Source organism: Melanotaenia boesemani, chromosome 6 (assembly GCF_017639745.1).
Source record: "Melanotaenia boesemani isolate fMelBoe1 chromosome 6, fMelBoe1.pri, whole genome shotgun sequence".
In the NCBI taxonomy this organism is placed as follows: Eukaryota; Metazoa; Chordata; class Actinopteri; order Atheriniformes; family Melanotaeniidae; genus Melanotaenia; species Melanotaenia boesemani.
The window spans coordinates 38,665,562-38,690,697 of record NC_055687.1 but is presented as its reverse complement, the minus strand read 5'-3'; the positions used below and the strand labels follow the sequence as shown (position 1 = coordinate 38,690,697).

At 40.7% G+C, this 25,136-nt stretch overlaps 1 long non-coding RNA gene across 1 annotated transcript; it reads left to right on the top strand.

The window, feature by feature from the left end:
* Positions 1 to 3,479: 3,479 nt before the first annotated feature.
* Positions 3,480 to 3,869, top strand: LOC121641854. Its single transcript, XR_006010804.1, has 3 exons — positions 3,480 to 3,559; positions 3,644 to 3,688; positions 3,777 to 3,869. It is a non-coding gene; the product is annotated as an uncharacterized LOC121641854 (long non-coding RNA).
* Positions 3,870 to 25,136: the final 21,267 nt, after the last annotated feature.

Genomic DNA, 25,136 nt, shown 5'->3' with positions numbered 1-25,136 from the left:
CCAGACATCCTCTTAAAACTTTGTCCTGAAGAGACATCATGTCCATACTGCCCTGGCCCGACACCACCTAGATTGTCAGCAGAAGAATTGGTGACAAAAAAGGCAACTATATATGGGATTCTAGCAATTCACAAAGGTTTGTCGGTGTTTTGTCTTTTTCATAGCGCTTCAACAAATAGTATATTTCTTGGCGTTTTTAGCACATCTTTATGATATAAAACGTAATAAAACTGTGTTCATGGTATAATTTATGAAATTGCAAATGTATTTCTTGTGCAAAGTCATTAAAGAGGCATCTACATTCTTTTCTCCTCAGATGTCCATGTTTACAAGAAAACCTGCCCGGTCTGTGACACACCAGTAATGTTTCAAGATTACACAACAGGTTTCCACAACTACAACAACAGAGTGATTTTGACTTTGCAGCTTTGCTCATTCCTGACTAATTTACTAAAGGTGATTACACTGGGTTTTAAAATCATCAATATTCTTTCTATATTCATTCATATAAATAATTTTTGGTTTGTTTTACCATAATTTTCTCACTGTCCAACAGAGTCACACTGCCATAGGAAGATTCCTAAAAGCCATGGAGCTTCAGCTGAACACAACTATCCACCATAACACTATAAGAAAGGCTTTTTTCCACTATTCTGCTCTCACAGCATATGACTACAACTTTTCATGCCTCAGATGTGGCCACAACCCAGCTATTCTCATTTCAGATGCCAACTGGAAGGTTTCATTTGACTTGCCTGGTAAGTATGTACAAATTTTCTTTCACTGAAGAAAGAAAACACATTTTACAAGTTTTATTTTACTAGTTGAATGTGGCATAAATTTAGCAAACCCTACATCACATCATGCACACAAACTTAATATGTATATGTGCATTGCATAAATGTAAGTATTTGCCAAATTCATAACTATTACATTGATGTAGTTTATAGAATTAGGCCAAGCTTTTTTAAAAATTCAATGTTAATGCTTTTAAAACACTAACAATTCTATTTCACCATTAGTAAGTCTTTTGAAGAGGCCAGTGTCAGAAGATGTGGCGGAGGTTGACCTCACAGTCAACATCAGACAGAAATGGGACCGGCTGGAAAGGGAGATCTTGGCAAGTGGAATCTGTGAAGGTTTGTTTGAAAGTATAATTCTTTATCTAGGCTCTTTTTATAAGTAAAGCAATCTAACAACATTAATAATCATAAAACATTTATGAGCCAATATATTGTATCTTTCTTTTTATATAAATAAAGACTTGAACGCACAAAACCCATTTTGGGAGAAACTGGACCATTCTAATTTTACCCGTGGATTGGAGCACACAGCCGGATTGGTGATATAGTTCCAAAAACTGAGCTACTTAAAGGCCTCACTCATAATGTTACTGTGGGTTCAAAATCCAAAGAAGACCAAGGCATGAATGAAGATGAGCTCCTACGTCTAGTGGAATCCAAGAGGGTATTATTTTATCTGTATAAATCCCAGTTTCTCAAGCAAGCAGATTTGTGCTCATACAGATTCTGTTTTTACATGCTCTAGAATTACGTTGTTTCCTCTACTTTTTGCAGCCCTCCAAAGCTGATTTGGTGAAAGCCTGCTCAGATCTTGGAGTTTCATCGGCTGGAACAGAGGCTGACTTGATCAACCGTCTGCAGGAAATGCTTCTGTACAAGGATGTCTGTCCTAAGATGTTTGTTAAGCTGCAGAAAACTGGAGGTATGCATAGAGTTTCAGCATTAGCATATACATTAGTTTGAGATAGTTTTATAAGAAACTCAACAAATCATCAACTACAAAGAAAATGTAGGGATAAAGAATGAATCCAGTTTAACTCATTGTAGAAAATTTTAGTTCAACAAGTATTTGCCTTTTTTTTTAAGCCCAAAAAAATGATGTTATTGAACTGCATTCTAAAAAATATTCATGTTCCTTAAATCCCTATTGTGTCTGTGTAGGTGGCGTGTTGCACATGGGCTGCACTCATGCCGTCACCTACTATCACTCCCCTCTGCTATGGCAAGAGAGTGCCCGGGACCATGCAGATGGGCTCCTAAGTTTTGCCCATCCCCCAAACATTTATGTTTCAGACATTGCTGGTCGTGTGGCAAAGCACACCAACAATAGGACAAGGCAGATGTTTTTCCAGCCTAACGATGGAAGATTCCAGCCTAACGATGGAAGACTCTGTGAACCCTCTCCTGAGAACATTGTTGCTGCGCTACAGAAAACACTGAGAGTTGAGCTGCTTTGGGTCAAAACCCTGCAGTTCCGGAGGCACGCCCCAGACACAACCTGTCCTGAAACAACAAGGCAGCACCCAATCACTGGTAGTTCCAATCACTACTCACTCTATGACAGATTCCATCAAAAGAATCAAAAAAGGCCTGATGAGCTTCTTAGAAGCCTTGACATTGCACCAGACCTGGCTTTTGTTAATTCCTCTGAGGCTGAGCAGAAGAATAGGGAACTGTTTTATGACAGATACTTCCTTTGCCAGCTTAAGGAATCACATTTTTTATTTTGTTTACGTTTAGTGTTTCATTTACAAAATGAGCAGATAAACCAAACATTTATCAAACAGATAAAAAACAAACAGATGTCTCTACACACATTGGTGCAGATGGGCGACTGCTCCTCCAAACAGCAGGTGATTCTAGGCAAATTTCTGTTTCAGAGATCTTTTGCAAGTGTGGCTGTGCTTGTGAGAAATTAATTCCTAGATTATTGACCATGTGTATCTATTTTGTGATTGTACCATTCAGAAACAGTGCTACATGTACTCAACCCTGAAATAAAGTTCAAGCAGGAAGAGGCACCAAAACCACAAGGAGTGGGTTTCTCAATGAGCCTCTTCCACATTCAGGAGGACCTAAAGGTCATTTTTTTGCCTTACAGATTAGCAACAACAAACTTCGCTGCTAATAATTTAAAACACATGTGAGTGGGTCAAGAATGAACTGTAACTGTACACTTCAGACATATTTTCATATGGACAAAATGTGTTGTGTCACAACACCCCCAAAATTCATGCTTCCCCATATGTTTGATCATGTTGTTTACAACTTTGTCTTTGATTTGTCTCACATTTCTTACATATAACTTCCACTTTTACAAAAATGTAAGACCTTTCTATTGTCGCATCCTTTTTTAACGCTGCTAATTAACAATGTCTAATCGACTAGACAAAACTGGTAAATGGTCCGTATTTATATAGCGCTTTACTGTACCTGGGATGATACCCAAAGCGCTTTACATTATACATCACATTCACCCATTCACACATACATTCACACACTGATGGCGCTAACCACGACCCATCAGGAGCAATTAGGGGTTCGGTGTCTTGCCCAAGGACACCTCGACATGAACCCGACTTGGCCGAGGATCGACCCGGCAACCCTCGGGTTACGAGACGACCGCTCTACCTTGCTGAGCCATGCCGGTTGAAGTCTACAATGCTTTTGTCTAAGTGAGGGATCTGGAAAGTCTTTGCCCCAGGCCTCTTCTGGAAGATATCTTTGAGGGCACATATCCTTGGCTCACAGATGATGTATGTAACTGTTTCTTGTTTGACCCTGAGTGGATGATAAAGCAAAAGACATTTATAATTGCCAAATACATCACTCTGTTCCAGGTGGTGAATGCCAGAATTGTCCAGTTGGCCAGGAAAATGGACAATGTAAGACAAATTTGAATACAATTTACTTCATTAAATAATATGTAGAGACAATTCACCTACATCAAAATGACATGTTATGAATCTACAGACGTTTGCTTTGCAAACATTTCATTTCATTGCCTGGTGGAGAAATTGGATAAATGCAGAATCCATCAACACACGGCATTTGAATGCATCCAGGTGAGTTTGTCTGAGCAAAGTCCAAACATATCTCTGTGCTGCTAGTTATATAATGATTATGTTTTGTAAACAATAAACACAGACTTTGTGTTTTGAAAGTTTTATTTAAATGGTACCGTGGTAAACTTATTTGTGTAAAACTATTTGTGGGAAAACAACTGTAATTAGTAACTAAAATAATTTCTTTGCTATATATAAGCAAATCTAATAATTACATATTATTATGGGTGAGACACCACACCGGACTGTTAGACAGCGGAAGATGGCCTACAACTGGCGTTCAGATGGATTGTTATTCCAACCGCCTTGTATAGAAAACAGACACACAATACATAAACAAAGAAAGATATTAATAAAGTATCTTTTCAGAATTTATTGTAATCAAAATAACATCAAGTCTACCTGCTGCTCTGATTGAATTAAATAGGAGCTCCAAGTGGTCCTAGCTGAACCTGTAGGTGAGCACATACCGCTGTATTTAGAGAAAGTCAGGAATCATCAGCATCAGCGTGCCAGTATAGATTACAAATCCAATGACAGACAAGCATCTACATAAGAAAAAAGCATCATTACTCTGATCATGGCAGAACAAGACACCCAAAAAAGCGCCACGAAATTTAGTTCATTCAAAGCGGTGACATGAAATTCCCATTACATCCGTGTAACAATGAAACTGCAGAATTTGGAGAACTTGACAACAAGAACACATGCAATGCTTACAATTATGACACTATAATGTACTTGATTTTGTGTAATGCATAGCATTTAGAAGCATCTGGGCTAAAATACAAGTTCAAGACAAATCTAACAAGCACAAAACTGCACATTGAAAAGCATTTTAATAAACGATGAACCTTCCTTCTGACACCTGCATAACCTTGATGTTGTGTTATACATACCATTTAGAAGCATTCAGGACCTGAAACACACTGAACACAAGACAATTCCGACAAATAAATCTGAACACTGAAAAACATCAAAACAAACCAGTATCATGGTAAATTACACACCCTTATGACACTTATGACCTGAGGAAGAAGCATGGTAACAGTGGCGTAATAACAACCTGATAGAGCATCTTAGGAACTCGATGCATAAGGAAACAGTGTCACATGGAACTCATGTCATAAACTTTTCATGCATGAAAAACAAGCACTATTCTAGTAGACCTCTTGGATCTGTGAAGGGGTGTTCCATCTATGGTCACTAAAGTCAGCAAGTACTCCCTGTCTCTGGACAAAAATGCTTTTCGCTCCACCCAGTTTAGAGCATATAAGGGAGCTTTGAATCCTTTAGTGTGAGGATAGCGGCCATTCATTAGGTCAAATAGCCAGTCGATCATCTATAAATAGATATCGACTATCATTACAGGGTTTCATCATTGCTAAACAAAATGTTCAGTAAGTTCATATTCAAGTATTATTGGCTTGATTTCATTATTTCTAGAGGTCTGTTTTGTAATACAGTAAATTTCAGCATTAGCATTCAAAATCTGTCAAAGTAAAAACATCTGTATTTATGATGAATATGGAAAATGACTGATTATAACGATTGGCATGTTAACGTGTCAGAATATCAGATAAGTCAGAAATGTCAACGAAATGTTCCCGATATTCAAATCATAATTAAATTTTAAAACATGTACTTGGTTCTATAATCATTAATAGTGGACTAAGCCATGCCTAACCCTAACCCTTGCCAGATCCTGCTCCTATGGCTGCCATCTCCCTGGACACAGAAAATGCATTTGACAGGGTGAAACCCTGCAATGTTTTGGGGTTAGTGGCAGTGGCTCAGGCGGAGCCGGTCATCCAATTACCGGAAGGTTGTCGTTGTGTCATCTGTCGTTGTGTCCTTGGGCAAGACACTTCACCCTCATTGCTCCCAGTGTTGGCATCGCTGGTGTATGAATGTGGATGAATGTTCAGTGATGGTCGGAGAGGCCATAGGCGCGGATTGGCTGCCACGTTTCTGTCAGCCTGCCCCAGGGCAGCTGTGGCTACACATGTAGCTTACCATCACCAGGTATGAGTGAGGAATGAATAAATAATGGACAAAATGTAAAGCTCTTTGGGTGCCTTGAAAAGCACTATATAAATCTAATCCATTATTATTATTATCATTATTATTATTATTAGTGACAAATTCATAAATTAGATTTGTTTCATTTAGAATCATTTAAAGACAGTCGTAACAAATGGTGTTATCTCCCCCTTATTTGAATTGGGTAGAGGCATGTGGCAGGGGGATCCTGTTATGGTCGTGGCTGCAGGATCCTCCATTTCCTCATCAAGCTCATCTGCTCCACCTGGGCCTCCTTGATTACACATCATTCCCACCTGCCTGCTCTCCTACTTAAACCCTCTCTTGTCTCTGCTTCTCTGCCAGATGGTCAGCATTGTTCTCCTTGTTGATATCCAACGTTTTCTCTGCCTCTAGATTCCTGTGAACGACCCTGTTTTGTCCCTCGGATTCTCTTGTGCCTGATTCTACGTCGGACTTTTCCTGCCCTTTGCCTGTCTGGACATCGACTATGTTTTGGGAAGACCTCTGAGCCCTGCCCGACCCTGATAAGTAATCTTACCTATGCCTCTTTGTGAATGACCCTTGCCTGTCTAAGTACTAGGCCTTTGGATTGTGGATCCCCACTGTTTATGTCTGGAGTTGTTTCAAGAGGTTCTGTTACACTGCAGCTCAGGAACCTGCTGCCAGTCTCTGTCGGACTTCATCTGGATTATTCCCTGCTTTCCCCCGGCTTCAATAAACCATCCCTTGTTTCAGTCTCCATCACTGTGTGTGTGTGTGGCTAAATTTCCGGGTCCTCTGTGATAATGCATTACAGATCCTGCTTTATGTAATTGTGCTGGAACAAATAGCAGTGGCTATTCAGGCAGAACCTATGTCCCCTGAAACTAGAATTGGTGATATTTCTCATAAACTGATGCTCTATGCAGATGATATTCTGTTGTTTGTTTCAGATCCTGAACACTATCTCTCCTCCCTTTTCAAAATCACTGACAAGTTCTCATTCATGTCAGGCTACAAAGTCAATTAGATGAAATCAGACGTTTTCCCTCTCACTTCCTATTGTCCTAAATCCTTGGTCAAGGCAGCCTCCTTTGCGTGACCAAAGAAAAGCATCAATTACCTTGGCATATCATTCCCCCCACAGCTAAACTTTGAACCACTCTTGGAGAGACTTCTTCTTCATTGATCTTCATAGTACAACGTCTTCATTGTACTTATCTATATGGGGTAAGGTAAATATAATCAAAATGATTTGCTCTCCCAAATTTAATTATTTACCTCAAATTCTCCCAATCTGAATTCCTCTTTGCTACTTTAAATTATTTGACCAACTCTGCAACAAATTCTTGTGAAACAATGAACACCCCAGAATGAGCCTACAAAAATTATAAAGACCAGTCAAGGAGGTCTTGGGGTGTCTAATTTATTAATTTATCATTACATGTTTATGCTCAAAAATTTGGCACAGTGGTTCTCGTCCCAAGAGAAAGCTCCCCGTGGTTTCACCTAGAAAGCACTCAGTCATGCCCCATTATATCCTGTATTCAATGGATTTGGAAGAAAATGTCTCATATTTTTTAATTTGACCCCTGTTTAAATTTGTTAGCATGAATTTTGTGAAATCTCAGGATCAAGATAAATAAATTGCCTTTTCTTTGGTTTTCCTGGTTTGTGGAACAAACTATTAGGGGACCTGCATCATGGTGACACTTTGAAATCTTTTGAGACACTGAGACACAGGCAAGAATACGATCTACCACAGGACCAATTTTGGAATACCTACCTAAGTGAGATATCTGCTGAAACAGACTCTTGGCTTGGTCTTAAAGGCCCCACCTGATGGAACCTTTCTCGAGTTAGTCCTGATAATGTTTGGACCTAGCCATGAAGCATCTGCATACTACTCCATGACACTTAAAGGCTTAGACTCTAATATACTATCCCTTAAATCAATTTGGGAAAGTGACATGGGGTTGTAGCTCAGTTGAAAATGTAATAAGTTACTCTTAATTAGTTAATTCTGGGCTACTCTGCTGCATTGGATCACCTGTCCCCACCACTTGCCGAATACCCACAGACTACACTTATGTTGGAGGAGAAAATTGTTAAATGAGTTTGCTTCTTTCTTTACTGAAAAATTAAGAAAACCAGGCAGTCAGTCAGTGCTTCCATGCCAGGGGAGGACATATGTCCCTGTGTCCACTAAAAGACATGAACACCATGACACACTTTTCTCCAATCAGTCCTAAAAACCTGGATGAGATCATCGGCTGACGCCCTGCCAACCAGGTTTTTAAGAATGTTTCAGGATGCATGGCCTTAGATATCTTCCAGATTGTAAACACGTTTCTGCTTTCAGGCGTCTTCCCTCAGTCCCTAAAAACAGCCGTCATTAAGCCACTACTGAAAAAAAAAAACCTAGACTCGTCCCTCATGAGCAGCTACAGGCTGATATCAAACCTCCCCTTTCTTAGTCAGATTCTAGAAAAAGCTGTCTTCCAGCAGCTACAAAACTTCCTGACACTAAATACTTGTTCTGATGTCGACCAGTCAGGTTTTCAGCCACACCACAGCACTGAGATGCTCTAGTTCAGGTCTTTAATGACATCCGTCTGAGCACAGATAGCAGGAACGTTTCATTCCTGGTACTGCTGGATCTCAGTTCTGCATTTGGCACGGTCCACCAGAACATCTCACTAGACCGGCTGGAAAACTGGGTTGGACTTTCTGGTACTGCAATTAATTGGTTTAAGTCCTATTTAAAAGACAGGGACTACTTTGTGTCTATAGGTAACTATAAATCTGAGCGAACCTAAATAACCTGTGGAGTTCCCCAAGGCTCCATCCTGGGGCCACTGCTGTTCAACATCTACATGCTGCCACTCGCTCACATTATGGAAACAACTAGACATGTTACCACAGTTATGCTGATGACACACACATCTACATAACCATCTCACCAGGAGACTACAGTCCGATCCAGACTCTGATCACCTGCATGGATCAGATTAAAGATCGGATGGGCCAGAACTTCCTTCAGTTAAATGAAGACTAAACTGAAATAATAGTTTTTGGAGCCAAACGAAGAAAGATTAAAAGTCAGTTTTCAGCTTCAAACAGCAAAGTTCAAAACTACCAACCAAGCCAGAAACCTGGGAGTAGTCCTGGACTCAGACCTGGATTTTAGCAGTTATATTAAGACAGCTGTGAAGTCAGCCTGTTATCACTTAAAGAACATCTGGAGGATTAAAGGACTGATGACTCAGCAGGATTTAGAAAAACTGGTCCATGTGTGGCTGGAGGCACCCTGGTTAACTCCACTTTACAAAGGATCTTTACAAAGTGTAATGATAGAAGAGCAGAGACATGGCCTTCAGAAGCAAAAGATTTATTATAAACAGTAACTATTAAAAACAATTAAAACAAAATCTATATAAAATGGATTCAACCAGTGCCAGCTCTGGGTGATCTGTAAGAGGAAGAGAATAGATCCACCATTGAAAACCGCTTAATCTGGACCCCCTAAAAGTAAGACACAAGCATAAAACAAAACATTACCTAGGTGCTCACCTACAACATGCAAACACACAAAACTGAGTGAGACACACAAAACAAACAAACCAAGAAGAACCAGAAGAAAAAGGGAGAGATTAGCCTCTTCATCCAATGGGTGGATTGGTAAATCCCCTACATGAAAACTCAGAGGCAGCACAGGAACCCAACCATTGGGTTGATTTGTCAGCTTAATAAAATAACAGCACAGAAACTAACCATAGGAGCAGACATAAACTTTGAAAATAAAAAGTAAAAATGACTCAGAAAACAGTTCAGTTCAGTTCAGTTCAGTTTATTTGCCATTTGCAGTATTAGAAAAAAACCACATTGGAAAACAGTTGCAAGAAGCTCAAGCATTTTCCACATATAAACAGACGAAACATAAAACACAAGCCTAAATAGACACACATAGCTTGATCATAAGAACACATAGATGCCAGTAATATAATAAAACAACAAAAACTGAATAAATAAGTAGCAATAAAAAGGAAATAAAAGCAATACAATAAGGTGCTTGTTCGAGGTATTCAAGATGCATTGTTCAAAGCCTTCACAGCTTGTGGAAAAAAAGCTGTTAGCATGGCGAGATGTAGTGCATTTAACAGAGCGATATCTTTTCCCGGAGGGGAGGAGGTTAAACATCTCGGAAGCAGGGTGGCCAGAGGGATCCCTGATGATCTGCAAAGCCCTGGTTAAAAGTCTGGATTTGTAGGAGACCTCTAGGACTGGTAGGTCACAGCCAATTGTCCTGCGAGCAGAGCGAACCACTTTGTTTAAAATTTTCTTCTCTTTCACAGTGAGATTACGGAACCACACAGTAATAGAGCTGGTAAGAAGACTCTCAATACCACACCGATAAAAGTTTAAAAGAATAGTTTTGTTTGGAGTAAACTCCCTTAGTTTCCGTAAAAAGAAAAGACGCTGGCGAGCCTTTTTAGCAATGTTAGCGGTGTTTGAATGCCAGCTTAGATCCCTGGAGAGAGTCACACCCAAAAATTTACATTTCTCAACCATTTCTACCTCCGAATCATAGATGACAATGGGCAAATTGTTTTTGCCACGACTGAAATCAATAACTAGTTCACAGGTTTTTGAAATGTTCAGAACAAGGTTATTTTCTTCACTCCAACGAACAATGTTTTCTACCTCTGCACGGTAATGTGATTCATCATTAGAATTAATAAGTCCAACAACAGTGGTATCATCTGCATATTTAACAATCAGATTGTTGGGGTGGGTAGCAGTACAGTCGTATGTATACAGGGTAAAAAGCAAGGGACTTAAAATACAACCCTGAGGAGAGCCAGTGCTCACACAAAGTTCTTCAGAGACACAGTCATTGATTCTGACCTTCTGTGGTCTACAAGTTAAAAAGTTTAAAATCCATTTGCACATGGCATCGTCCAGTCCGAGAAATTTCAATTTGTGAATGAGCTTCACAGGAACAAGAGAATTAAAAGCAGAACTGTAATCTATAAAAAGCATTCTCGCATAAGATTTTCCTTTATCCAAATGATCATAAACAGAGTTCAAAGCAAAAGAAATAGCGTCTTCAATGCTCCTGTTTTGTCTGTATGCAAATTGGAATGGATCCACAGACACAGGAATCTGACCTTTAACGTAGTCCAACACCAGACGCTCGAAGGTTTTCATTAAGACGGAGGTTAGGGCCACAGGCCGATAGTCATTAAGGCTTGTCACAGGTGTCTTTTTAGGCACAGGTATTATCACAGACTTCTTAAAACTGTGTGGCACTGTGCAGTACCTGAGTGACATGTTAAAAAGATGAGTTAAGACAGGAGCAAGTTGCTCTGAGCACAACTTAAGAACACAAGGAGGGATGCCGTCCGGGCCAGGGGCTTTCCTCACCTTGGTCCTGGACAAGACTCTCACAACATCCTGCTGAGCAACAGTAAAACCATTCTGCTCACAGCAGAGAGAGGAAAGGACAGCACACTCATTATTTTCAGTTTCAAATCTGCAATAAAACTGATTTAGTTCATTTGGGAGAGAGGGGTCAGAAGCAGTACTGTTCCCTCCTTTTGTTTTCCAGGAGGTGATGGTGTTCAGACCCATCCACCTGCGGCGAGGGTCATCCTCTTTAAAGTATCCCTCTATCTTGTCCCCATAAGTACGTTTTGCAGCTTTGATTGACCGCTCCAATGAATATCTGGCCTGCCTGTAGGCAGCAACATCACCAGATTTAAAGGCCACAGCTCGTTCCTTTAGTTTCGTTTTCACATCATGGTTAATCCAGGGTTTTTGACTGGCATGTTTTTTAATAACCTTCTGTGAGGTACAACAGTCTGTACAAAAGTTTATATATCCAGTCAAGACATTAGAGTATTCATCCAGGTCTTCTGACTGGAAGACAGACCAATCTGTGGCATCAAAACAACCTTGTAGTTGAGTTTCACTCTCTGTAGTCCAGCACTGTACAGTACGTGTTGTTGGCTTTATTTGTCTGCTCCTCTGGATGTATGTAGGAAGGAGAAGAACGGAAGAGTGATCAGATTTGCCAAACGCTGGTCTGAGAGTGGAACGATAAGCTGATTTGATATTACTATAACAGTGATCTAAAATCCGTGATCCTCTGGTAGGGTATTTCACATGCTGGTAATAGTTGGGGAAGACATTCTTAAAATTACTGTTATTAAAATCACCCGCTACTACAACCGCTGCATTAGGATGAGAGCTCTCATATCTGTGTAAGATGTCACTTAAGTCATTGAGAGCAGTTGAAGTGTCAGCCCGTGGATGTATGTATACCGCACATAAAAACAACAATGAAAACTCTCGAGGGAGGTAAAAGGGGCGGCATTTTAAAACAAGACATTCAAGATTAGCAGTGCAAGTTTGGTTCACAATGACATTGTCCGTGCACCAACTGTCATTTAAAAGAAAACACACACCTCCTCCCTTTGTTTTCCCAGTACGCTCTTTCACTCTGTCAGAGCGGTGGACAGAGAAGCCCGGTGGTTGGAAGGCCGAGTCCGGCACGTTGCTGTGAAGCCACGTCTCCGTGAGGCAGAACGCGGAGCAGTCTCTAGCCTCGCGCTGGGTCTGGATATGGCTTAGTAGGTCGTCCGTCTTGTTTGGCAAGGACTGCACATTTGCCAGATAGATAGACGGCAGCGGGATCTTCGAGAGGCGGCCGCGTAGTTTAACAAGCAGTCCCCCTCGCTTTCCCCTGTGTCGGCGTCTCCGACGCTGGTGGTATGCAGCGTCCCCGCCGTGGGGCTCAGGCCGGCTACCGACACTGCGGTATCTCCGCCCAGTCCCGTCCCTATGCTCACGGCCTCCGTGGCTCGACTCCCTGTCTCCACTGCCTCGAGTGGGGCACACATTAAAGTCTTTGCACCTTAGTTCGGGTGTTACATTTAAGAGTCCACAGACTTTATCGCGAAAAACTAAAAGTGACTCACGATCGTATCTAACAGTGGCAAGTGCTTAATAAACAAGAACAAACAATACGAAAAACACAATGCGTAGGAGAGCTCTTACGACGGCGCCTTGCCTCGGCGCCATCTTGTCCAGTAGCAGGCTAACCCCCGGTTTGGGATAAGCAACACTTTCCTCCTCCACCTGATTTCTCCCAGGCACTGCAACTGGTGACGGTGGTCAAAAGCCAGGACCTTGATGCAACCTCAGCAGGGATAATCCACACAGTGCTGTTTCACCATCTGCTTAGGAGAAGTGGATTCCCTGCTCTACTCATTTCCCCCCATTATAACCACCTGCACCTTCTTGCTCAGCTGCTACCAATGTGGCTTATTGCCCATATAAGGAAATAGTCCCTAACAAGCTGCCCTGTTGTGCAGACAGGACCCGCTACATTCTACCCCCAGTTTTTGTATCAACGTCACGTTGATATAGCACCTTCACTTAAGTCTAAACCTAAAGTACATCTGTCCCACCCTAGAAACAGCAGCAATCTGGGAGAGTGCAGCCCCATTTAACCTACCCTCGGCGGATTCAGGTAGATGGTCAAGATTTGAATGGTGACCTGCTGTAGTCCTGGTTGTCCTTCTAAGGGTCTTCCTGCTGTTCTTCCTGCCCCAGGTCACCAAGAAGATCATCCTTCAGCTTGCCATCAGGTTTCTGTGGCAATAAAATGAATGGACTTTTCCAAGTCGTGTACACTTTCGTACACCAAACGGTGACGAATCGATTTGTCACGTACTTGAACTCGACTTTTGGGACGTGTCCTGGAAAAACGGTCCAAACTCTAGATGGCAATCAAGCTCCACCATTCAGAATCTCGTACGCGAACTGGAGTATGTATCCATGCGCAATCATTCTTGTCCCTGGACTGGAAAATGTGTCCACGGTCAATGACTTTAGACCCCCGAGACGCCTGACCTTTCATGGGAGGGGCCTCGGAACGTGTGTGTGTGTGGGGGGGGGGGGGGTCCAGGGTGTCCTTGAACTGGAATATGTGTCCACGTGCAATGCTTTTTGACCCCGAACTGGAATATGTGTCAACGAACCATGATTTTGACCCCGAGACCACCCGGACCCCCTGCTTTTGATAGGAGGGGGCCCAGGGAGGTGTGAGGGGGGTCCAGAGTGTCCGCAAACTGGAATTTGTGTACACGAACCGTGACTAAGTTCAAAATTGGTATTTGGGGTCTCCTCTTCACGCCCGAGACCCCCAGGGGGGTCCGGGGGTCCCCTGGCCCCAAACCCCCAAAAGTGGTCAACAGGGCCTCCTCTATGTGCCCGAGGCCCCCAAGGGGTCGGGGGGGGGGGGCCCCGGGGACATTTTTTCTAAATGTTCTCCGATTGGGCTGCCGTTTCTCAGGTGACCCTCCAGGGAACTCAGAGAGCGCCCCCTTGCGACGACAGCTCGATCCGAGCAACTTTTGCCCAAAAGTGTCCCCCCCCTGCCCGAGATATAATCATTTGAAAAAAAACTAGGCGTACACGAGCAATACTTTTGCATTGAGCTGTAGTAAGACCACGGGAGGCCCTTTGGAGGCAAAAAAATTTTTAGGGCACTAGGGGCACCCCCAGCCAAAACGGGCAAATCATGGTTCCTCTCATGTCCCGAGGCCCCGACAGTGCCCCGGGCGATTTGGGGTGGATTCGACCCTCGGGGTCCGAAATAGGAGGGGTCAAAAGTCTACCCAAATCCCCAATGCAGATTCACTGAAGCTTTATTGAGTTGACCTTTCACCTGCTTATCAATTAAGGCCATAACTTTTTGGTTCTGCGTCCGATTGTCGTCAGACTGGACAGGGGTCATCAGGGGAATGTGCTGAGTGGGCTATCATTGACGCCACGTCGCTACGACGCTCAGAAAAGGAAGTAGCCTTCGGAAGGGTTTGGGGGCCCCATCTCTTGGATTCTGATCGGGCCCTGGAGAAAGGGCATGCTGTCTAAATTTGATCAAAATTGGACAAATTTTGTCCAAAAAAATGACCGTCCACGTCCAATGACTTTCCAATAGACTTTACCCTACCAAAAACACCTATTCATTTTTATAGACACTTGGACAGCCTCCCGTGGACGCCGTGCGACGTAGGGTCCCAGGGACACCCAGAACGCGCCTGGATTGGGCCCCCTAACAACATATTGAACCTGCGTCGCACAGCGACACCCAGAAAACTTTCCCTCCACAAGTGAACAACTTTTCAAAAAGATAATCTTGGGGTCTTAGAATGGAAGAAAGCCTGAGATTTTTTGGGTGGAAAATGGCCCTGTGGGCCCTGAAATTTTCTGGGGTGGGAGAGGGGTCTGGCTCGGTCATTTTTGACGCTAGAGAGCTGAAATTTGCACCAGTTGTTCTTTGTTTGACCCCCTTTCATCCCCACAAGTTTGAAGGAAATCTGAGAAACCTGATTTTTCACTGAATCTTGGAGTCAAGCCTAGTACGCATGGTTCATTTGGGAGTACCAGGGGCCCAACCACACTTGGTGAATATTTTCAAAGTGTTTCACTGAAGGAATATACTTATAACCATAAAAAACTATTATAGTAAATAAAGTAATAAAGTATTTATTTCATGTTTTTACTTAATTTTACTCACTTTTACACCTTTTTTCATAGAGTACCAGGGGCATGAACACACTTTGTGAATACTTTATGTGTTTTATGCTGGAGTACCAGGGGCACAAAGGAGACTGTCTTCTACCATAAGGACACAACAGTGTTGATTAAAGTGCTCCACTCACTTTTATTCATTTTAATGTTTTATTCTAGAGGAGCAGGAGCACAAATTGGACTTTGTGTATGTGTTTCACTGTGTGGTACCAGGGGCACAATGAGTACTTGGTCATATCTTGGCCATGCTTTGTGCAACATACATGGAACTTTTTACATATGTTCCTTGACTCCTCGTGAGTATATCCTGCGAGTTTCAGCACAATCCGTGGAGAAATGACCGAGTTATGGCCCTTGGTGCACCGCGCGTTCCTGCTCCGCCGTCTCCCCCAGCAGAGCGCTGCAAGCCCGGACAGCGTGCGCTCTGTCACCCGCTGATCAGTGGTCGCCAAACTCTTGCTCGTTTGTCCTAAAATTTTGAAACTTTACACACCAGTTCCCTAAAGTCCCATGAGTGTATCCTGTCAGTTTCAGTACGATCTGTGGAGAATTGAGCGAGTTATATCCATCTGTCCGTCGCGGAGTTTCCCCGTGGCGTTTCTCCGCTGCGCCTTGCAGAAAAGCCCTGAAACTTTTTACACAGGTTCCCCGACGTCCCAGTAGTAGATTCTGTGAGTTTGGTCCGTGGAGAAATGAGCAAGTTATGACCTCTAAACGCGGTCGAGTTCACCAGGGCGATCCTCTGCCGTCTCCCCGCAGAAGAGCGCTCCTACCTCGTGTAGAGTGCGCCGCGCGAGTCGGTCAGATTTCTCTCGCTCATAACTCGCCAACCGTTGGTCAGAAACTCTAAAACTTTTTACATATCTTCCTCAAAACCCACAGAGTGTGTCCTGTGAGTTTCAGCTTGTTCTGTCCAGAAACACGCTCAAACACGGCTCATAACTCGGTCATACTTGGACCTACAAAGCTGAAACTTAAGATTCAGACTCCTGAAGGTCCACTAAGTCTGTCACATCAATTTCAGAACGATCTGTCCAGAAATGACCCCGAACCTGAACTGACCGAGCAATAATAAAGTCTTACACGTGTACGCATGGATATTTAATCAAATCATCAAATCAAATCAACTTTATTTATAAAGCACCTTTCATGCCACAGGCAACACAAAGTGCTTTACATGATTAAAAACATTTATGAATATAAAACAAAACAAAGTAGGAATACATAACAATAGAAACACTCACCAAAATATTTCACACAGCTGCACGCACACATACACACACACACACACACACACACACACACACACCAAGTAGCCTTCCCTCCCCATTCTATAAAAACATGATTTCTCTTATTTCTGTCTCAAACTGAATGTTATTAAAAATACTAAAAGTGATAAGCATCTGGCCTGATGCTGCTGTGAGGAAACAATATCAGTGTCATGGGGATCCATCCACACCAGGGGCCAGTCCACCCATGTCAAACAGTGGCAACCACCCCCATCAGAACAGACCGGGGTCCACACCACAGCCAAAAGGCCGCAGTGCAGGGCCCCAGCCACCCCGATAGGTGCAATCACCTTGACAGCAGTCCCCAGACCAAGCAGGCAAAACCCCCGACATGGAGGATCCCCACGAGGAAAACACTGGAGTTAAAATGAAAATAAAACAATCTTAAGAAACAATAAGAACAGCTTAAGAATTAATAAAAAAAACAAGTAAATGAATGAATAAATAAATAAGTAAATAAATAAATAAATAGTACAGTTGAATAAAATGAAAATAAAATAACATGAAAATAAAATAATCTAAAATAAATTAAGATCAAATAAATTTAGTCAAAAGCCAAGCTAAAAAGGTAGGTCTTAAGCCTCTTTTTAAAAAACATCAACGTTCTCTGCAGCCCTGAGGCCCTCCGGCAGACTGTTCCACAAACGAGGGCCGTAACAATGGAAAGAAGCCTCACCGTATCTCTTGGTCCTCACCTTTGCAACAACTAAAAGGCCAGTACCAGAGGACCTCAGGGTCCGCGAGGGTTCATAATTTAAAAGCAAGTCGCATAAATAAGAGGGCCCAAGACCATTAAGACATTTATAAACTACTAAAATAACCTTAAAATCAATCCTGAAGCACACAGGGAGCCAATGCAGCGATTTTAAAACTGGTGTGGTGTGTTCCCGCCCTCTGGTCCTCGTCAGAACACGTGCCGCTTAGTTCTGAAGAAGTTGTAAGTTTAAGATGGACTTTTTAGGAAGACCAGAGAGCAGGGCATTACAGTAATCTGTGCCAGTTTAAAAGGACGTTAACTGGCTCCAGGTCGTCAGGAGACACGGTGATGTAAAACTGTGTATCATCAGCATAGCTGTGAAAATCAATGCCGTGTCTCCTGATGACATCCCCAAGAGGTAACATGAACAAATTAAAAAGTATTGGGCCTAAAATTGATCCTTGGGGAACCCCACACTTGACTTTATGGATCCTTGAGGAGCATGTATCCATACTTGCATAAAACTGGCGATCTGTGAGAGAGGAGTAAAACCATTTAAGAACAGTACCTGAGAGGCCCACCAGACTTCTGAGTCTATCTAGTAAAATCTGGTGATCAACTGTATCGAAGGCGGCACTAAGATCCAGTAGACCCAAGACAGAAAGTTTCCGTGAGTCTAAATTAAATCTAAGGTCATTAACAATTTTTAAAAGGGCCGTCTCAGTACTGTAGTTTGTCCTAAAACCAGACTGATATTTTTCTAAAATCTTGTGTTCATTCAAAAACTCATGCAATTGAATAAAAACAGTTCTTCCTGTCATTTTATTTAAAAACGGTAAGTTGGATACAGGTCGGTAGTTATCAGGAATGTTTGGATCTAAATGGCTCTTCTTCAGAAGGGGCCTCACCACAACTGTTTTATAGGCTGCAGGGAAGACACCCATCTGAAGAGAGTAATTTACTATGTTTAAAAGCTCAGGCTCAAAGAAACCATAAAATGTTTTTAAAAGTTATGTGGGAATTGGGTCTACGAGGCAGGTTGTTAGGTTTGGTTGGGAGAAAACTCGACCAAGCATTTCCGCATCAACCAGGACAAAACGCTCCAATGTTTCCTCAGGTAAAAACAAAGCTTCAGGTCTGTTAAAATCAACATGTTGTTGAGATAAAAGACTGGATCTAATAGTACTGATCTTACTTGTGAAGTGGTCTGCAAAGTCCTCGCATGCAGCGTCTGATGGAGGCATGGAGGACTTATTAAAATCTGTGTTTATTAAAAGATCTATTGTTTTAAAAAGGAATTTTGGGTTGTTTTTATTATTTGTGATGAAATTTGAATAGTAGAGTTTTCTTGCCTGTTTTACTGTATTATTGTAGATTTTGAGTTGTTCCTTTAAAATTTCATAATGAACTGTTAATTTTGTTTTCCTCCATTTCCTCTCTGCTCTCCTGCAACTTCTTTTTAACTCATTCATTTCCTGGCTTCTCCACGGTGTTTTGGATTTTACTCCTAATGTTTTTGTTTTAAGTGGAACTGCTGAATCAATGGCTGATTTTAGTTTGTTGTTAACATGGTCAACAATAAAATCACACGATGCAGGTAAGATCTGAGCAGGAGTTTGGTTTAAAATGTTAATAAAATTTGCAGCCACTTCCAAAGTAATAGATCGTTTCCTCACAGTTCTCACCGAAGTCTCCCGCTGGCTAAAACTGGTGATGTTAAAAAACACACAGTAGTGGTCTGACACAGCCAGATCGACAACAGAGGACACACCAGCGGACAGGCCATAGGTAATGACCAGGTCCAAGGTGTGTCCTCTGTTGTGAGTAGGCTGTGTTACATGTTGCTTAAAACCCATGCTGTTTAAAATGTTTAAAAAGTCGTTGACATAGGGATCGCTACTGTTATCAATGTGAAGGTTAAAATCACCAGTTATTAAAATCTTATTGTATTTAATATGTATGGTTAATAAAAACTCTGAAAACTCTTTGATAAAACAGGAAGGAGGGTTTGGTGATCTATAAATTGTACTGAATAAAACAGGCGGGTTGTTGAAAACAAATGAGTGATGCTCAAATGAAGAATAGTTTGTCAATGAGGTTATTTGTGCTGATAATGACTGTTGAGCAATCGAAGCTGTTCCACCGCCTTTCTTACCTCCCCTGATAGAAAATAAAAAATTTAAATTTGGGGGAGATGCCTCGGTGAGAATTACTGAAGCATCAGTGCCGAGCCAAGTTTCAGTTAAAAAGAGACAGTCAATATTATTATCTAAAATCAGATCATTGATAATAAAAGATTTGTTTGACAGTGATCTGACATTCAAAAGAGCCATGTTAAACGTTGCAGGAAAGTTTGGTTGTGATGTTGAGGATATGTGTTCTGTACTGGGAGCTGTATGTATGGGACGTAGACATCTGACGGTAAGGGTATGTGAATGTGGACGGACATGTCTGTATTGTCTGTTGGTGATGTGTACTGGTATGTTATGTATCAGAGAGTGAGTTTTAATTGAGGGAGGTGTGTACTGGTTGGACTGTCAATCTGAAAAAGTTTTGCAGGACTGGAGGGTGAGATCAATGTTCATGGAGAGAAGATGAGAACCTGTGTGATTTGGGTGTAAGCCATCTGATCATTTGTGCCTACATGTATAACTATGGTGGAAGCTGAGGGGTGATGATGAGAAAGTTGGTGGGCTGAGTGGCTAATGTCAGTGACTACTGCACCTGAGTGGCAGGAAGTGTTGCACCTGTTCAAGTGGACATGACGGACAGTAGAATCCCCCACGATGAGCGCACGAGGGCCAGCACCAGCCGTTGGTAGTCTCCTGGTAGCGGTAGGGCGTCCTACCGCATCAGAGTTCGATGTGGCGGTCTCCGCGGTGGCGGGAGGAGAGACATCGGCTCCTGCAGCAGTGAACGCAGGAGAAGAGAGGGAGGATCCAGCTCGAGCGGCGACACACTCCCGGCCGAGACTCCCGGGGCACGTCTTGTTATTTATTATTATTATTTATTGTTATTTAAATGTTATTTATTTTTAACTAAATGTTATTTTAATGAAATGTTTATTTTTAACTAAATGTTATCTATTTTTAACTAAATGTTATTTATTTATTGCTAAATATTATTTATTTTAATGAAATGTTATTTATTTTAATGAAATGTTATTTATTTTTAAGTAAATGTTATCTATTTTTAACTAAATGTTTTTTATTTTTTACTAAATGTTATTTTAATGAAATGTTTATTTTTAACTAAATGTTATCTATTTTTAACTAAATGTTATTTATTTTTTACTAAACGTTATTTATTTTTAACTAAATGTTATTTATTTTTAACTAAATGTTATTTATTTTTAACTAAATATTATTTATTTTAATGAAATGTTATTTATTTTAATGAAATGTTATTTATTTTTAACTAAATGTTATCTATTTTTAACTAAATGTTATTTATTTTTAACTAAATGTTATTTTAATGAAATGTTGTTTATTTTTAACTAAATGTTATCTATTTTTAACTAAATGTTATTTATTTTTTACTAAATGTTATTTTAATGAAATGTTTATTTTTAACTAAATGTTATCTATTTTTAACTAAATTTTATTTATTTTTTACTAAATATTATTTATTTTAATGAAATGTTATTTATTTTTAAGTAAATGTTATTTATTTTTAACTAAATGTTATTTATTTTTAACTAAATGTTATGTATTTTTAACTAAATGTTATTTATTTTTAACTAAATGTTATTCATTTTTAACTAAATGTTATTTATTTTTTACTAAATATTATTTATTTTGATGAAATGTTATTTATTTTTAAGTAAATGTTTTTTTTTTTTTTTTTTTTGAAAACTTTATTTTAAAGGTTTTCAATTTTATACAAATACAAATAAAGCAAAATAAGCAAAAATCAGGGACTTGTACATACTGTACATGAATATACTTGCGACCATGCCAGCCAGTGGCATGTTACATAGAAAATTAGGCCCAAGATAAACAAAGACAAATTCACAAGAAAAAAAAAGAAAAAAAAAAAAAAAAAAAAAAAATACAAATTCAAAGTATTCGGATACATCTTCATACACATAGAACACAAAACACATAACAGCTGCAGCAAGCAAATCCCAACATTCACTATACGTACCTCCCACTCATGTAAAAGGCAAACCCTCTACATAACTTATAAAAGGCGCCCATGTCTTCTGATATTTATTTGTCGAGCCTTGTAAACTGTACCTTAAGTACTCCATTTGTAAAGACAGCATCATTTCTCTCACCCATTGAATAAATGAGGGGGGCTGAACATCTTTCCACTTCCTCAATATCAGCCTTCGGGCCATGAGGGATAGAAAAGCTACCGCACTTTTCTGAGCTGATGTCAGGCCCTGTCTGTTTGGGAGAACACCAAAAACTGTTGTAAAAGGATTAGGGTCTACAGTCCTATTACATATGTGTGAGATAGCTTCAAAAACAGAGCCCCAAAATGTGCCTAAAGCAGTACAAGACCAAAACATGTGACACATTGTGGCAGGTGACCGACTGCATCTCGGGCACCTATCATCAAATGTCTCATATATCCTTGCTAATTTGGCTTTAGTGAAATAAGCACGATGAAAAACTTTGAATTGTATCAGGGTATGTCGAATGCAGATAGATGTTGAATGAATAAGATTAATACTCGTATTCCAGATATCGTCTGAAAGCTGTAGGCCTAGATCTTGTTCCCATAACCTTTTTAGCTCCTCCAAAGAAGTAGGGTCCATAAGATGTAGTAAATTATATGTACGAGAGATCTGACCCCTGGAGATAGATTGGAGATGCAGACAGTCCTCCAGAGGAGAAGAGAGTGGTCGGTTTGGATAGGTTGCATAGTGCTTAATGACGAAGCTACGGATCTGTAAATACCTGAAAAAGTGAGATTTGGGAATATCAAACTCTCTACTCAAAGTTTCAAACGACATAAAGGAACCATTGACAAATAGATCACAGAAAAAAACTATTCCTTTCTTATGCCAAATTTTAAAGCCAGAGTCACTTAAAGCTGGTACAAAAAATGGATTTAAAGTAATAGGGGAATAAATTAGTGTCTGTTTAAAGCCAAAATGGCGACGGCACTGAAACCAAATATTTAGTGAGCTTTTGACCACTGGGTTCGTGAAACTCATTTGCCTAGTTGTTGGTAATGAAGCAGACAGATATGATATGGGCGAATTAAGGGAACTAGAGCCAAGTTCCATGGTGGACCAAGTGGCCCCCTTGCCGTCTTTGAAGGCACGAAGCCAAGCAGACAATTTTATAATATTTGCTGACCAATAGTAGTACATAAAATTCGGCAAAGATAGGCCTCCTTCAGATTTAGAGCATTGCAATCTAGATTTTCGAATTCTGGGGCATTTCTGGTTCCAGATAAACGAAGACAAAATTCCATCTATCTTTTTGAAGAATGTCTTGGGGAGAAAAGCGGGTATCATCTGAAAAAAATACATGAATCTTGGCAGAACCACCATCTTAATTGTATTGATGCGTCCTGCCAAAGAAATAGGCAATGCTGACCACCTTGTCAAGTCAATCTTGGTTCTTTCCAAGAGCGGGGTGAAATTATAATTAAAAAGATTGTTGAAAGTATTTGAAATTTTGACCCCAAGATAAGTGAATGAATCTTTCTCTACTTTGAATGGAAAGTTTGAACAGTATGAATCTTTAGCTAATTGATTAATCGGAAAAAGTATACTTTTACCAAGATTCAGTTTGTATCCTGACAGAGATCCAAAGAGATTAAGTAGGTCCAACACTTTGGGAATAGAAACCTCGGGGTCTGAGATATACAAGAGTAGATCGTCCGCATACAATGATAGCTTGTGAATAATACCATCTCGATTGATCCCCTGGATTCCCCCGTCCCCCCTCAGTGCTATTGCCAATGGTTCAATTACAATATCAAAGAGCAACGGGCTCAGGGGGCATCCCTGACGAGTACCCCTGAACAAAGGAAAATAAGAGGAAACAGTACTGTTGGTGCGAACCGAGGAAAGTGGCATTGAGTATAAAATCTTGACCCATGATGTAAAACCCGAGCCAAAGCCGAACTTATGCAGTACAGATAGCAGATATTCCCACTCTACACAGTCGAAAGCCTTTTCGGCATCAAGTGAAAGTATCAGCTCTGGACTAACAGTCGAGTGGTCTGAGTACAAAATGTTAAACAAGCGTCTACAATTAAAATATGATTGGCGGTTGGCAATAAAGCCTGTCTGATCTCCATGAATAATACAGGGAGCAATTTTTTCAAGGCGAAGTGCAATAACTTTTGTGAGGATTTTGTAGTCCACGTTGAGTAGACTGATTGGTCGGTAAGATTCACATTTTTGAGGGTTTCTGTCTTTTTTTAAAATCACGGAAATCATAGCCTGGGATAGTGTTTGAGGCAATTTATTTGTTCTATGCACTTCCAAAAACACCTCACACAGTAAATTTATTAGTTTGCTTGCAAATGCCTTGTAAAAGTCCGCCGAGAATCCGTCAGGGCCCGGTGCTTTTCCACTTTGCAAAGAGCCAATCGCCAACAATACTTCAGCCGCCGATATGGGCCTATCAAGTGTCTGTTGCTGATCCAAATCTATTTTGGGGATGTTTACTTTGTCCAAGAAAGAATTTATTTCAGTAGGAGTGCATTTAGTTTGACTAGTATATAGATCTTGATAAAATTTCTTGAAAGCTTCATTGATCTGTTCAGGGTCCGTCACTGTATGATGTGAGTCCACTCTGGTTTCCGAAATTGAATGACTTGAAATAGACTGCCGCAATTGATGAGAGAGAAGCCTACCCGCTTTTTCCCCATGCTCATATATTTTTTGTCTTGTTCTAAGTAACAATTTCTCAGTTTCTTTGATTGACAGAGTTTCAAATTCGGATTGCAACATAAGTTTTTGTTTGTATAAGTCAGCAGATGGATTATTAGCGTACTGTGAATCAGCATCTGCTATGAGCTTAGTTAATTCCTTGATGCGTTCGCCACGTTTTTTATTTTTTTGGGCTGTGAAAGAAATAATTTGGCCGCGTAGGTATGCTTTAAGAGATTCCCATATTAGAGATTTAGAAACATCTGGAGTATCGTTTACCTCTAGAAAAAAGTCAATATGAGATGTGATATGTTTACAGAAGTCCGCATCTGATAATAATGCTGAGTCAAATCTCCACATCCGCTGCGGCCTCTGAGTGTTAGGAAAGTGAATGTCAAGCTGCACAGGAGCATGATCCGAGATTACGATAGTATGGTACTTACAGGCAGTGACATTAGGAGTAAAAGTATTGTCTAATAAAAAATAATCAATTCTCGAGTACGAGCGATGCACTGGAGAAAAGAAAGAATAATGTTTCGAAGAAGGCTCAATTGCACGTAGCGGGTCAGAGACACCATAATTATGAAGAAATGATTTAAGCACAGAAAGTGACTTAGAAGTTGTTGTTGTTTGGCGTGTACTCGATCTGTCTAAGTTCGGGTCAAACACCAAGTTCAGATCTCCTCCCATAATTAAATAGTGAGAATCCATATTCATTAATCTGCCTATCAACCTAGTAAAAAACTGTGGGTTATCCCAGTTGGGAGCGTAAATATTTACTAAGATAACTGGTGTACTATACAGTTTGCCAGT